This window comes from Lolium perenne, chromosome 7 (genome assembly GCF_019359855.2).
Source record: "Lolium perenne isolate Kyuss_39 chromosome 7, Kyuss_2.0, whole genome shotgun sequence".
Taxonomy (NCBI): domain Eukaryota; kingdom Viridiplantae; phylum Streptophyta; class Magnoliopsida; order Poales; family Poaceae; genus Lolium; species Lolium perenne.
In genome coordinates this window covers 144,830,812-144,845,475 of record NC_067250.2, presented here as the reverse complement: position 1 = coordinate 144,845,475, position 14,664 = coordinate 144,830,812, and positions in this window count along the sequence as shown.

The window sequence follows — 14,664 nt, the reverse complement described above, 5'->3', positions numbered from 1 at the left end:
GTGAAATTCCATGTCGTAATCCTTGATCAATTCGATCCATCGGTGTTTGTCTCATGTTTAGCTCCTTCTGGGTGAATATATATTTGAGGCTTTTGTGGTCGGAGTAGAACTCGCATCGATTACCCATGAGGTAATGACGCCAAACTTTCAAGGCTAAGACCACGGCTGCAAGCTCGAGGTCATGGGTTGGGTAGTTCTGTTCATGTTGCTTGAGTTGTCTTGAAAGGTAGGATACAACCTTGCCTTCTTGCATAAGCACGCATCCAAGTCCAGTCTTGGAGGCGTCGCAATATACGTCAAAGGGCTTTGCGATATCTGGCATGATCAGGATTGGGGCTGTTGTCAGTCTACTCTTGAGCTGTTGAAAGCTCTCTTCGCATTTGTCGGTCCACTCAAACTTCCTGTCCTTTTTCAGCAGTTGGGTCATTGGTCGAGCGATGCTCGAAAAACCTTCTACAAATCTGCGGTAGTATCCGGCTAATCCAAGAAAAGCACGGACCTCGGTTTGTGTGGTTGGGGCTTGCCATTCCATAACAGTTTTGATTTTGGCGGGATCTACGGCAATTCCTCCTGCAGACAAGATGTGTCCCAGGAATCCAACTTCTTCCAACCAAAACTCACACTTGCTAAACTTGGCATATAACTTGTGTTGTCTGAGGGTTTCTAGGACAATCTCCAAATGCTATTCATCTTCCTCCTCGGACATGGAGTAGACGAGAATGTCATCGATGAAAACAACGACAAACTTGTCCAAAAAGTTCATGAAGATCTTATTCATGAGATTCATGAAATAAGCGGGGGCATTGGTCAGTCCAAACGACATGACGTTGTACTCATACAACCCATATCTGGTGGTAAAGGCAGTTTCCAGAATGTCGGTGGCTCGGATCTTTAGCTGATGATATCCAGTTCTAAGATCTATCTTGGAGAAGACTCTGGATCCGGTGAGTTGATCGAACAAGTCTTCTATCTTGGGTAGGGGGTATTTGTTTTTGATGGTGACATCGTTAAGCTTACGATAGTCCGTACATAAACGATTTGCACCATCCTTCTTGTCCACAAACAAGACGGGTGATCTCCAGGGGGATGCACTTGGTCTAATCAGACCTTTGGCCAACATATCATCTATCTGCTTCTTCAGCTCCACAAGCTCGGTTGCGTTCATGCTGTAGGCTCTCTGGGCTATGGGTCCAGTTCCGGGAATTAACTCGATGATAAACTCAATATCCCGATCCGGGGGCATACCGGGTAGATCATCCGGAAACACATCAGGGTAGCGACATACGACCCTGATTTGATCCAGAGTTTGCTTGGATACGCTTTGGTTGCAGGTGAATTTTCTGGGTAGTTTTTCAGAGACATGCTCTACTACGATACCGGTGCTACTAGTCATGGTTATGGCTTTCTTGGCATAGTCTATCAATCCATTGTGTTTTGACATCCAGTCCATCCCTAGGACAACTTCCAAACCTTTGGTTCCAAGTATGATTAGATTTGCAAAGAAATCTACATCATGGATTTTGATTGGTACATTTTTGCAAAATTTTCTGGCTTTGGTGGTTGATCCGGGGATTTGAACTATCATAACATGCTTCAAACTGAGGGGTTGAATTTTACTTGTTGATGCAAAGTCTTCCGTGACAAAAGAATGAGATGCTCCGGAATCAAACAACACTCTGGCAGGGATGTGGTTGACAGAAAACATACCCAGTACAACATCTGGTGCTTCCTGGGCTTCTTCGGCGTTCATGTGGTAGAGGCGGCCATTGCGGTTATTGGGGTTGTTGGGGGCGAACTTCTTGCCGGTGGAGACACGGCGTTGCTGCTGAGCAGGTGCAGCGGTGTTGCCGGCGAGCTTGGCAAGACGCTTGGGACACTCGTTGGAGTAGTGCCCTACTACACCACACTCATAACAAGTGATAGTGGTCTTGTCCTGCTTGTTTGCAACGGGCACGGCATTGCTTCCGGTTCTGGGAGCGGTGTTGGTGTTGTTGTTGTTGTTGTTAGGGGCTCGGGGTGGAGCGCGGTTGTAGTTGTTGTTGTTGTAGCCTCCTGGCTTGGAGTTTCCTCCACTCCGGTTCTGATAACCGGGGCGAGAGTTCTGCATCTGGGGTTTGTTGTTTCTCGGAGTGAAACCTCCGCTTGAGCTAGGGCGAAACGTCTGGGGGTGGCTTGATCCACTTTGATTCGCCATGCGGCGCTTGCGGTTCTCATTGGCTTGGTTTAACTTGCCCTCCATCTGGATGGCAGAGTCGACCAGGGCTTCAAGGTCGGCGAAGGGGATGTTGACGAGGACAGTCTGCATCTCATCATGCAGTCCGTTCAGGAATCTCTCCTTTCTCTTCTCAACGGTGTCGGTCTCATCAGGGGCATACCTCGACAAGGTGAGAAACTTGTCGCGGTATTTAACCACCGTCATGCGACCTTGTTTCAGTTCACGGAACTCATCCCTCATCTTCTTGATAAGACCCGGGGGTACATGGTACTTGCTGAACTTGAGTTTGAAATCCTCCCAAGTCATGAATTGACCTCCGTTCATGGCACGGGTGCTTGTCCACCAAGCGCGGGCTGGTCCAGCGAGATAGTGGGTGGCGAACAAGACTTTCTCGTTGGCTTCCACTCCGGCTACCTCCAGATTGTTCTCCATAGTCTGGAGCCAATCGCCGGCATCGAGGGGTTCCTCCGTCTTGCTAAACACCGGAGGGTTGGTGTTCTGGAAGTTCTTGAGCTTGGATCCAGGGTGATCATGATTTCCATGGCCTTGGTTGGCAATGTTCTGCAAGGCGATGAGATTGGCTTGGCGTTCGGCTCTTTCTGTTTCCCTGTCGGCAAGCATGGTCTGCAGCAGTTGCAGCATCGCGTCGTTGGTGCGATTGGGAGGGGCCATCTGAAGATATAGAAGATCATGAGATAAGAGGGAACATTCTATGGTTCATTTTGGTTAAGTTTGAAAAACATTTGAAAACTTGTAATCTTTTCATGACAAACGTAACATTCATTCATTCATTCAACACATAGTACAAACTACACACACATACTCCAATGGTTTTAAGAACCATTCTCATGCTACGATACAAGGGACGGGATACAACTCACACCTACATAAGTGAGACTAGTGCAACTACTCCTCATCCTCGACATCGATCGGGACGTAGTCGTCGGGTCCTGCCTCCAGGAACTCGTAGTCTTCCTCCTCGGTGTTCTCGTCCTCCTCAAAGTCGTTGTCATCGCTCAGGAAGGCGTCTCCACCCTGAATGTCGATGCCTCCGTCGTCATCCTCCAGCTGACGAATCTGATCCTCCTGGGCCTTGACAGTGGCCTCTAGTGACGCGATCCGGGCGCGAAGGTGACGAATCGTAGCGTCCTTCTTGGCACGTTGCTGGCGAAGGCTCTTGCGGTCGTTGTTGAGTAGCTTGATCGCCTCACCCTGCTCGGTGATGTGAGCATGGGTCTGGTTCGCGTAAGCGCGAGTGGCGTCGAGGTCCCTCTGAGTCTGGTAGAGCATGAAGTCCAGGTGCTCAACATGGTGCCTCAACTCCGGGTGCGGCTGCAACTCCATGGGCACTCCCGCAGCATCACGCCTCACAAGGTGGGCGTAGCGAGAGGCGAGGATGCGCACCACGTTCTGTCCACAGAGGCGCGCAAGTGCCTCCTGAAGGCCACGTGCGAGTCCGTCGAGCCAGTTGCTCTCGCGGAAGGAGAAGAGGATCCTCTCCGAGGTGGGAGGCTCCATCTTGCCCCTCAAGTCGGCAGTGATCACCCACTGCAACTCTCCTCCGGGCGTGTCGTACAGCTGAACCCCGTGGAACTCGGGGTGTGGGCGCCCAAGGAAGTCAGAGACGGCGTTGAGGTCGTGCTCGAAGATCAAGCTCCCTCCGTTCCCAAGCTGATAAAACTTGGTGTTGATGGGTTCATTCGGCTCCATCTGAAAGAGAATTGGATGAGTAAGTTAGAGAGTGCAAGGTGTGGCAAAATTTTAAGTTGATTCAAATACGATAGAACATGATTCATCAAATTTTGGCAAAGTCTCAAAGACAAGAGTGTAGTAAATTTTCACAAATATTTTCTTTCATTTGAATTTCAAAGTTAAGTTTTTCAGAACGCCCATTCTAATTAAGGTCTTCTAAGGTCAAACAATGGCTCTGATACCAACTTGTCAACACCCGGATTTTTAAGTCCGGATGCCTATTATGTCATACATCGCAATCCCAGGAATATTGTTGTTGCGAGGCATAATAGTTAAGTATCACAGTCATCATTCATTACAAACCATAAGTCTTACAAATTGGAATCACATGATCCATATTACGCGAATAGTTGATCTATTGATCAACGAACAAACACAAGTTCCTAGTTTATAGCGGAAGTGTAAGATACAAGGACTCTCTAGTCCACAGGCCAACGCTTGACGTCGGAAGGCGCTTAGTTGTCGTAGGCGTCCTGCTGGTCGTCTCCTTGGTCATCTTCATACTCTGGCCATTTGAATAGCCAGGGACAAAGCCGTGAGTACTTTAAGTACTCGCAAACTAATACTAATGTAAGTGCTAGACATTCTAGTATGGTTTGCTAAGCTCTAGTTTATTTGCATAAAGCTAGTTTTAGTTCACAAAGTTTGAGAAAAGCTTGTTCAAGTGCTAACTAACTCAAGTGGGAACATTAGTGTCATTCCCACCATTCAAGTGGTGATTTCAATTCAATTCACCACAAGTCATTTCACCATCATCTTTCAACATCATTTTCAAAGATATGACATCGGAAACTGTATGGCCTTTCCAACCGTCCGTAACCGTGGACGCGGCTATTCGAATAGGTTTACACTCTGCAGAGGTTGCACACTTGTGCCACAACATTTGATTTCATCCGTCGGGATTACCCCGAATCATCGTAACACAGTACGCGGATCATCAACCATAACCTTTCACTTACAAATCCTAGTATGAGCACCTCTCCCCATGAGCTTGGCCTCCCAGTGAAGACCAATCCGTCAACCCGGGAACCGCACAGGCTTGGCCGTACAATTCACCTCAATTTCACATCATTTCTCAACAACGGAGGCAGCCTCAAGCGTAACCCCTATGACGTGTGTTCAGAGGGAACCCATACTAAGATGCATAAACTTCCAGTTAAGCCCTACCCATAATCAGGTATTGTGGGGGCACTTAATAATTGGAAAGGTATCGCATTCAAACCAACATCATAATTTTATCAAAAATCACCATCTTCTCTTGGTCATATTCACATTCACAAATCATTCAATGGAATGCATCATCATTCCAAGGTTTCAAATTCATTTCAAATTCACATTGTTCCCATCTAGAGTAGTCAAGTTTTATTTCATTAGCACTAGCTCTAAATCATGAGGGGTGCTATCTTGCTTTGCTTGGAAGAAACTAACTTCACTACTCTAGTAACCAACTTGTACTTTGACCAAAGTTAACTATAAAAGTAACTTATTGAGAAAACAAGTAAAAGCTTGTAATGTAAAAACTTGGGATAGGCTTATGTAAGAAAAGGTAAGAATCATGGTGCCTTGCCCCAAAGGGGCTTTGCACTTTGCAAGAATATTAGCTTGCCTTGGTAGTTCTCAAACTGTTCCTCCTCCTCCTCTTGGTAGCAACCTTCTTCTTCGGCGTACTCTCCGGTGCTACCGTCTAAATTTGAATACGAGTATAATTACTCACTAATTCAATGGCTATTCCATACATCACATATAAACACCCAAACTATTCTATGCACACAAATAATCTACTTAGGGTGCATGGGTTGTGTTGTTTAAATAGAATTCACTTCTTGGTATTTAATATGTAAATGATAGTTTCCATAGGGTTCTTGAGAAATAATTTCCTCTCATTGAAATCTTCTTAAGATTTAATTTCTCAAACAATCATATATGAACTCATATTGACCTAAGTCAAATGTTCATCATCATCATTTGGGAACATGATTTAAATGAGGTTGATCACCTCATATCCTTTAATATCACTACATATGGTTTAAATCTCAAGTAATTCATATAAGAGAGTTTGGGACCAGGGGTCCAAACATCCCATGAATTCATGTGAGACAAGTTTAAATGAAGTATAAGACTCCACATAATTTACTTTAATAGTTTTGGACAATATCAACTAGTTACACTAGTCAAATGATCCATTAATTAAACTAGGGCATGCTCATGCAAAGTGACCACACCATTTTATTGCATAAACAATTAGTGTAAGTCAAATGTGAGCTATTAGAGTTGGAATTAACTTAAAATCTATTTTGGTTGATTTTTAGTAATTATTTGAATAGGGAAAAGTACCTGCCTTGTTATTTTTATCACATTAATTCTACAAAGAATCTGGTCATGGGACCAGTGGCATGTTGTAGATAATTTCTCTAGCTTTCCAACAATATAAAGTTCATCCAATTTGGTTTAGCCAATTTAAATCTATTGAATTTCAAAGTGGCAGCAGTATTGAAATTATTTGAATTTGTTTAAATATCATTTGAACTAAAAAGGGCCGGCGGGAAACACTACTGGGCCAGATGCAAACTGAACGGCCCAAGCCAGCCCAGCCACGGTCCAGTGCCGCGCGGGCTGCCAGACAGCGGGTACCGCATGTCAGTGGCTCATTTAACCCGAAACGGTATGGGCGAGTGTGGTGCGTTGGATTAGATCGAAATCTAACGGCCGTGGTTCATCGTCCCGCCAGCGAGAGGGGAGTTCACCGGCGGCTCAGGTAGGGGGTCGGAGGGCTTACGGTGGCTCCAGCTAGGGTTGGCAGTATGCGTGACGAAGTGGTGGACGACGGCGAAGCGGCTGGTAGCAGTGGCGGAGCTCGAGGTGGTCTGGTTCGCCGTCAATTTCTGCAGGGCTTCCGCGGCGGCGATCTTGCAATTGGCCCTTCTTCGGCGTGAATCAGATGAACGGTGAGGTGGTTGAGTGGCTGTGAGAGGTGGGGAGTCTGGTGGTGTGCTTGGATCAGCAAGGGGAGCTCTCCTTTTATAGCGTTGCTTGAGTGCTGCGGGGCAGGGTGGCGGTCGACCATGGCGCGGCGCTTCCGGTGGCTGGTCGAGCTAGGCGAGGGTGTAGCGGTGTTCTACGTGTCCAGGCGAGGCGAATGGCGGCGACAGCTCGGTCGGGGAGGGCCTGGTTGTGTCGCATTTCTTCCAGGTCTGTCGCTCCCGCGACGGAGCAGGGTTTCCTTCTCCGGCGGCGGTGGGCGCGGGTCGTGGTCTGGCGGGTGTCTGGCGGCGTCCAGGTGTCGCGGTGATGCTCAAGGCGTCGAGAGCGGGTCCAGGGCGAGAGCGAGGTGGCGGCGCGGCGCGTGTACTGAGCGCGTCCATGGCGTGCATGTGCGACGCGAGCGGCGTCCAGGGCGTGTGCTGGGCGCGCGATCTCCGGCCGTTGTCATCGTTCTCGTCGACCATGGCGGTGCTAGGGAGGGCTAGGCGATGCGGTGGCGCACGGTGGCGAAGTGGCCAGGGCAGGGATGCAAGGGAAGAGAGGGGAGGTCGTCGGGCTCGGCGACATGGCCGGCATGGCCATGCCCTAGCTGCTCTCCTCCTCTCCTTAGCCTCACTATGCAACATTTAGGGTTTGAGGGGACCAGGGGACACAATGGTGTAGGTTAGGGTAATTTAGGTGGTGTAGAATCACTATTTGCAATAGTTGCAAATAGTGCCCGATTTTGTAATTTGCAAAAATATCCAAATTTGAAATAATTCAAATGGTGAACCTTTTTGAAAAGGGAGTGTTGAGATAAGTTGTATTTGACCAGAGGTGATTAGAGGTGGTGGTGGAAATTTAGAATTGAAGAATTGGCAAAAAATGGCTAAGTGGAGAATGTTGCATATGTTAAAAAGTTGTGACTTTGGATGAGCATTGCTCATGATCAAAGATGATTTTGGCATGGTGATCTTTACCAAAGTTGTTCACCTTGATGTTGACTTTGAAAATGGTGCAAAGAGTTAGCAAGATTTGGTTTGGGAAAATTGAATGGCAATGGCTCAAAGTAGTGATCAGACTATAATTGTCAATTTTGACCATTATCATATGTGAGCTAGTTTTGTGTTTGAATTTCATTTGAATTGTGATTCTTTGATTCCAAAAGTTGTAATAAGGGTTTAATAACATTATTCAACTATTGGTGAAGACCAAATAGGTCTAGGGTCAAAATTTATAAAAATGCCATAGGGCATATGTGAGGGTTTTTAGGGTTTTTCATTTAATGGATTTTCTCCCTCTTTGATTTATTTGGTTGGTGATCTTAATATGATCACATTAGGGTTTTAGAGCATATCAAATACAAGTAATAACAATCATCGTGGCATATCACTCAAATGCACAAGTCCTATGCATGGTACTATATGCAAATTTAAAAGTTTTTGTTGGTTTGAAATTTTGCTCTCTGGAATTCTCTAACTTTCTTTTTATTGAAATTTGGGGTGTTACACGGATGTACCTCGACAAGGGCTGGGAGAATTTCGCCATCGCGCACGGTGTGGATTTCGGCTGCTTGATACGTCTCCGACGTATCGATAATTTCTTATGTTCCATGCCACATTATTGATGATATCTACATGTTTTAGGCATACTTTATGTCATATTTATGCATTTTCTGGAACTAACCTATTGACGAGATGCCGAAGAGCCAGTTGCTGTTTTCTGCTATTTTTGGTTTCATAAATCCTAGTAAGGAAATATTCTCAGAATTGGACGAAATCAACGCCCAGGGGCCTATTTCCACACGAAGCTTCCAGAAGACCGAAGAGTCAACGAAGTGGGGCCAGGAGGTAGGGCGGCGCGGCCCAGCCCTTGGCCGCGCCGGCCTGTCTCCTGGGCCCCTCGTGTGGCCCCCTGACCTGCCCTTCCGCCTACAAATAGCCTTCGTCACGAAACCCCCAGTACCGAGAGCCACGATACGGAAAACCTTCCAGAGACGCCGCCGCCGCCAATCCCATCTCGGGGGATTCAGGAGATCGCCTCCGGCACCCTGCCGGAGAGGGGATTCATCTCCCGGAGGACTCTACACCGCCATGGTCGCCTCCGGAGTGATGAGTGAGTAGTTCACCCCTGGACTATGGGTCCATAGCAGTAGCTAGATGGTTGTCTTCTCCTCATTATGCTTCATTGTCGGATCTTGTGAGCTGCCTAACATGATCAAGATCATCTATCTGTAATGCTATATGTTGTGTTTGTTGGGATCCGATGGATAGAGAATACTATGTTATGTTGATTATCAATTCATGTCTATGTGTTGTTTATGATCTTGCATGCTCTCCATTATTAGTAGAGGCTCTGGCCAAGTTTTTGCTAGTAACTCCAAGAGGGAGTATTTATGCTCGATAGTGGGTTCATGTGTCCGTGAATCTGGGGGAGTGACAGAAACCTCTAAGGTTATGGATGTACTGTTGCCACTAGGGATAAAACATTGATGCTATGTCCGAGGATGTAGTTATTGATTACATTACGCACCATACTTAATGCAATTGTCTGTTGTTTTCAACTTAATACTGGAAGGGGTTCGGATGATAATCTGAAGGTGGACTTTTTAGGCATAGATGCATGCTGGATAGCGGTCTATGTACTTTGTCGTAATGCCCAATTAAATCTCACAATACTCATCATATCATGTATGTGCATGGTCATGCCCTCTCTATTTGTCAATTGCCCAACTGTAATTTGTTCACCCAACATGCTATTTATCTTATGGGAGAGACACCTCTAGTGAACTGTGGACCCCGGTCCAATTCTTTACATCTGAAATACAATCTACTGCAATTGTTCTACTATTCTCTGCAAACAATCATCATCCACACTATACATCTAATCCTTTGTTACAGCAAGCCGGTGAGATTGACAACCTCACTGTTTCATTGGGGCAAAGTACTTGGTTTGTGTTGTGCAGGTTCCACGTTGGCGCCGGAATCCCTGGTGTTGCGCCGCACTACATCTCGCCGCCATCAACCTTCAACGTGCTTCTTGGCTCCTACTGGTTCGATAAAACTTGGTTTCATACTGAGGGAAAACTTGCCGCTGTACGCATCACACCTTCCTCTTGGGGTTCCCAACGGACGCGTGCTGTACGCGTATCAAGCTCTTTTTCTGGCGCCGTTGCCGGGGAGATCAAGACACGCTGCAAGGGGAGTCTCCACATCGCAATCTCTTTACTTTGTTTTTGTCTTGCTTTATTTTATTTACTACTTTGTTTGCTGCACTAAATCAAAATACAAAAAAATTAGTTGCTAGTTTTACTTTATTTACTATCTTGTTTGCTATATCAAAAACACAAAAAAATTAGTTGCTTATATTTGCTTTACTTGTTTCAACATGTTTCCTTTTAATTTTACCGTAAAAAACATGCCGGTAGGACGTGGGTCTATAATTGGGAGAAATAATATAGAAGAATTTTTCAATCATGTTAGTACCGTTGAAGATTTTGAAGATAGACACTTGGTAGAACTTGCTCCTACTTATGAAATTGCTGCTGCTGCTTTAGTTCGCATGTTGGAAACTAAATTTGTTAATCTCAATCCTATAATCCAACACATGTTTCTTACACTCAGTGATATGGAAGAAGGGGAAAAGAAAGATTTTGTTTTAGAAACCCTTCTTAGAGAATTTGCTGGTATAGCAAGAGAGGCTAGAAAGGTCTTTATTAAATATAAGATGCTTGGTTCTTATACCAATTTTGTTAGTCTCCTTGAAAAGATGGACATGGAGAGAGAAAGGTACACTAATAATATTAATGATGGTGGGGAGATCAAAGCACCAATACCATGTAAGCTCCTAGCGATGAATGAAGCACTAGAAAATAACTATGCTTGGCTTGTTCCTGAAAATTTGTTTGATGAGAGTAGCAAGCCCAAGACTAATGAAAAGGGAGCCGCTGAAACCTATGTATCCAATATACTATGCATGGTTGAGAAAACTCCACACCCCGCTGTAGATGCACCATCTTTTGATAATACTTGATACACACTTTCTGCGCCTAGCTGAAAGGCGTTAAAGAAAAGCGCTTATGGGAGACAACCCATGTTTTTACTACAGTACTTTGTTTTTATTTTGTATCTTGGAAGTTGTTTACTACTGTAGCAACCTCTCCTTATCTTAGTTTTGTGCATTGTTGTGCCAAGTAAAGTCGTTGATAGTAAGGTTCATACTAGATTTGGATTACTGTGCAGAAACAGATTTCTTTTCTGTCACGAATCTGGGAAAAATTCTCTGTAGGTAACTCAGAAAATTATGCCAATTTACGTGAGTGATCCTCAGATATGTACGCAACTTTCATTCTATTTGAGCATTTTCATTTGAGCAAGTCTGGTGCCTCAATAAAATTCGTCTTTATGAACTGTTCTGTTTTGACAGATTCTGCCTTTTATTTCGCATTGCCTGTTTTGATATGTTCGATGGATATTTCGATTCCATTGACTTTCAGTAGCTTTGTGCAATGTCCAGAAGTGTTAAGAATGATTATGTCACCTCTGAACATGTATATTTTGATTGTACACTAACTCTCTAATGAGTTGTTTTGAGTTTGGTGTGGAGGAAGTTTTCAAGGATCAAGAGAGGGAGATGATACAACATGATCAAGGAGAGTGAAAGCTCTAAGCTTGGGGATGCCCGGGTGGTTCACCCCTGCATATATCAAGAAGACTCAAGCGTCTAAGCTTGGGGATGCCCAAGGCATCCCCTTCTTCATCGACAACATTATCAGGTTCCTCCCCTGAAACTATATTTTTATTCCGTCACATCTTATGCACTTTGCTTGGAGCGTCGGTTTGTTTTTGTTTTTTTTTGTTTGAATAAAATGGATCCTAGCATTCATTGTGTGGGAGAGAGACACGCTCCGCTGTTGCATATGGATAAATATGTCCTTAGGCTTTACTCATAATATTCATGGCGAAGTTTCTTCTTCGTTAAATTGTTATATGGTTGGAATTGGAAAATGATACATGTAGTAATTGCTAAAATGTCTTGGATAATGTGATACTTGGCAATTGTTGTGCTCATGTTTAAGCTCTTGCATCATACACTTTGCACCTATTAATGAAGAAATACATAGAGCTTGCTAAAATTTGGTTTGCATAATTGGTCTCTCTAAAGTCTAGATAATTTCTAGCATTGAGTTTGAACAACAAGGAAGTCGGTGTAGAGTCTTATAATGTTCACAATATGTCTTTTATGTGAGTTTTGCTGCATCGCTTCATCCTTGTGTTTGTTTCAAATAGCCTTGCTATCCTAAACCTTGTATCGAGAGGGAATACTTCTCATGCATCCAAATACTTGAGCCAACCACTATGCCATTTGTGTCCACCATACCTACCTACTACATGGTATTTCTCCACCATTCTAAAGTAAATTGCTTGAGTGCTACCTTTAAATTTCTATCCTCTACCTTTACAATATATAGCTCATGGGACAAATAGCCTAAAAACTATTGTGGTATTGAATATGTAATTATGCACTTTATCTCTTATTAAGTTGCTTGTTGTGCGATAACCATGTTCCTGGGGACGCCATCAACTACTCTTTGTTGAATATCATGTGAGTTGCTATGCATGTTCGTCTTGTCTGAAGTAAGGGAGATTTACCACCAAAATGGTTAGAGCATTGCATAATGTTAGAGAAGAACATTGGGCCGCTAACTAAAGCCATGATCCATGGTGGAAGTTTCAGTTTTGGACAAATATCCTCAATCTCATATGAGAAAATTAATAATTGTTGAATGCTTATGCATAAAAGAGGAGTCCATTATCTGTTGTCTATGTTGTCCCGGTATGGATGTCTAAGTTGAGAATAATCAATAGCGAGAAATCCAATGCGAGCTTTCTCCTTAGACCTTTGTACAAAGGCATAGAGGTACCCCTTTGTGACACTTGGTTAAAACATGTGCATTGCGATGATAATCCAGGTAATCCGAGCTAATTAGGACAAGGTGCGGGCACTATTAGTATACTATGCATGAGGCTTGCAACTTGTAAGATATAATTTACATAACACATATGCTTTATTACTACCGTTGACAAAATTGTTTCTTGTTTTTAAAATCAAAGCTCTAGCACAAATATAGCAATCGATGCTTTCCTCTTTGAAGGACCCTCCTTTTACTTTTATGTTGAGTCCGTTCGCCTATTTCTCTCCACCTCAAGAAGCAAACACTTGTGTGAACTGTGCATTGATTCCTACATACTTGTATATTGCACTTGTTATATTACTTTACATCGACAATATCCATGAGATATACATGTTATAAGTTGAAAGCAACCGCTGAAACTTCATCTTCCTTTGTGTTGCTTCAATACCTCTACTTTGAATTATTGCTTTATGAGTTAACTCTTACGCAAGACTTATTGATGCTTGTCTTGAAGTACTATTCATGAAAAGTCTTTGCTATATGATTCATTTGTTTACTCATGTCATTTACATTGTTTTGATCGCTGCATTCATTACATATGCTTACAATAGTATGATCAAGGTTATGATGGCATGTCACTCCAGAAATTATCTTTGTTATCGTTTACCTGCTCGGGACGAGCAGAAACTAAGCTTGGGGATGCTGATACGTCTCCGACGTATCGATAATTTCTTATGTTCCATGCCACATTATTGATGATATCTGCATGTTTTAGGCATACTTTATGTCATATTTATGCATTTTCTGGAACTAACCTATTGACGAGATGCCGAAGAGCCAGTTGTTGTTTTCTGCTGTTTTTGGTTTCAGAAATCCTAGTAAGGAAATATTCTCGGAATTGGACGAAATCAACGCCGAGGGGCCTATTTTCACACGAAGCTTCCAGAAGACCGAAGAGTCAACGAAGTGGGGCCACGAGGTGGCCAGGAGGTAGGGCGGCGCGGCCCAGCCCTTGGCCGCGCCGGCCTGTCTCCTGGGCCCCTCGTGCGGCCCCCTGACCTGCCCTTCCGCCTACAAATAGCCTTCGTCGCGAAACCCCCGCATCGAGAGCCACGATACGAGAAAAGTTCCAGAGACGCCGCCGCCGCCAATCCCATCTCGGGGGATTCAGGAGATCGCCTCCGGCACCCTGCCGGAGAGGGGATTCATCTCCCGGAGGACTCTACACCGCCATGGTCGCCTCCGGAGTGATGAGTGAGTAGTTCACCCCTGGACTATGGGTCCATAGCAGTAGCTAGATGGTTGTCTTCTCCTCATTATGCTTCATTGTCGGATCTTGTGAGCTGCCTAACATGATCAAGATCATCTATCTGTAATGCTATATGTTGTGTTTGTTGGGATCCGATGGATAGAGAATACTATGTTATGTTGATTATCAATTCATGTCTATGTGTTGTTTATGATCTTGCATGCTCTCCGTTATTAGTAGAGGCTCTGGCCAAGTTTTTGCTAGTAACTCCAAGAGGGAGTATTTATGCTCGATAGTGGGTTCATGTCTCCGTGAATCTGGGGGAGTGACAGAAACCTCTAAGGTTATGGATGTACTGTTGCCACTAGGGATAAAACATTGATGCTATGTCCGAGGATGTAGTTATTGATTACATTACGCACCATACTTAATGCAATTGTCTGTTGTTTTCAACTTAATACTGGAAGGGGTTCGGATGATAACCTGAAGGTGGACTTTTTAGGCATAGATGCATGCTGGATAGCGGTCTATGTACTTTGTCGTAATGCCCAATTAAATCTCACAATACTCATC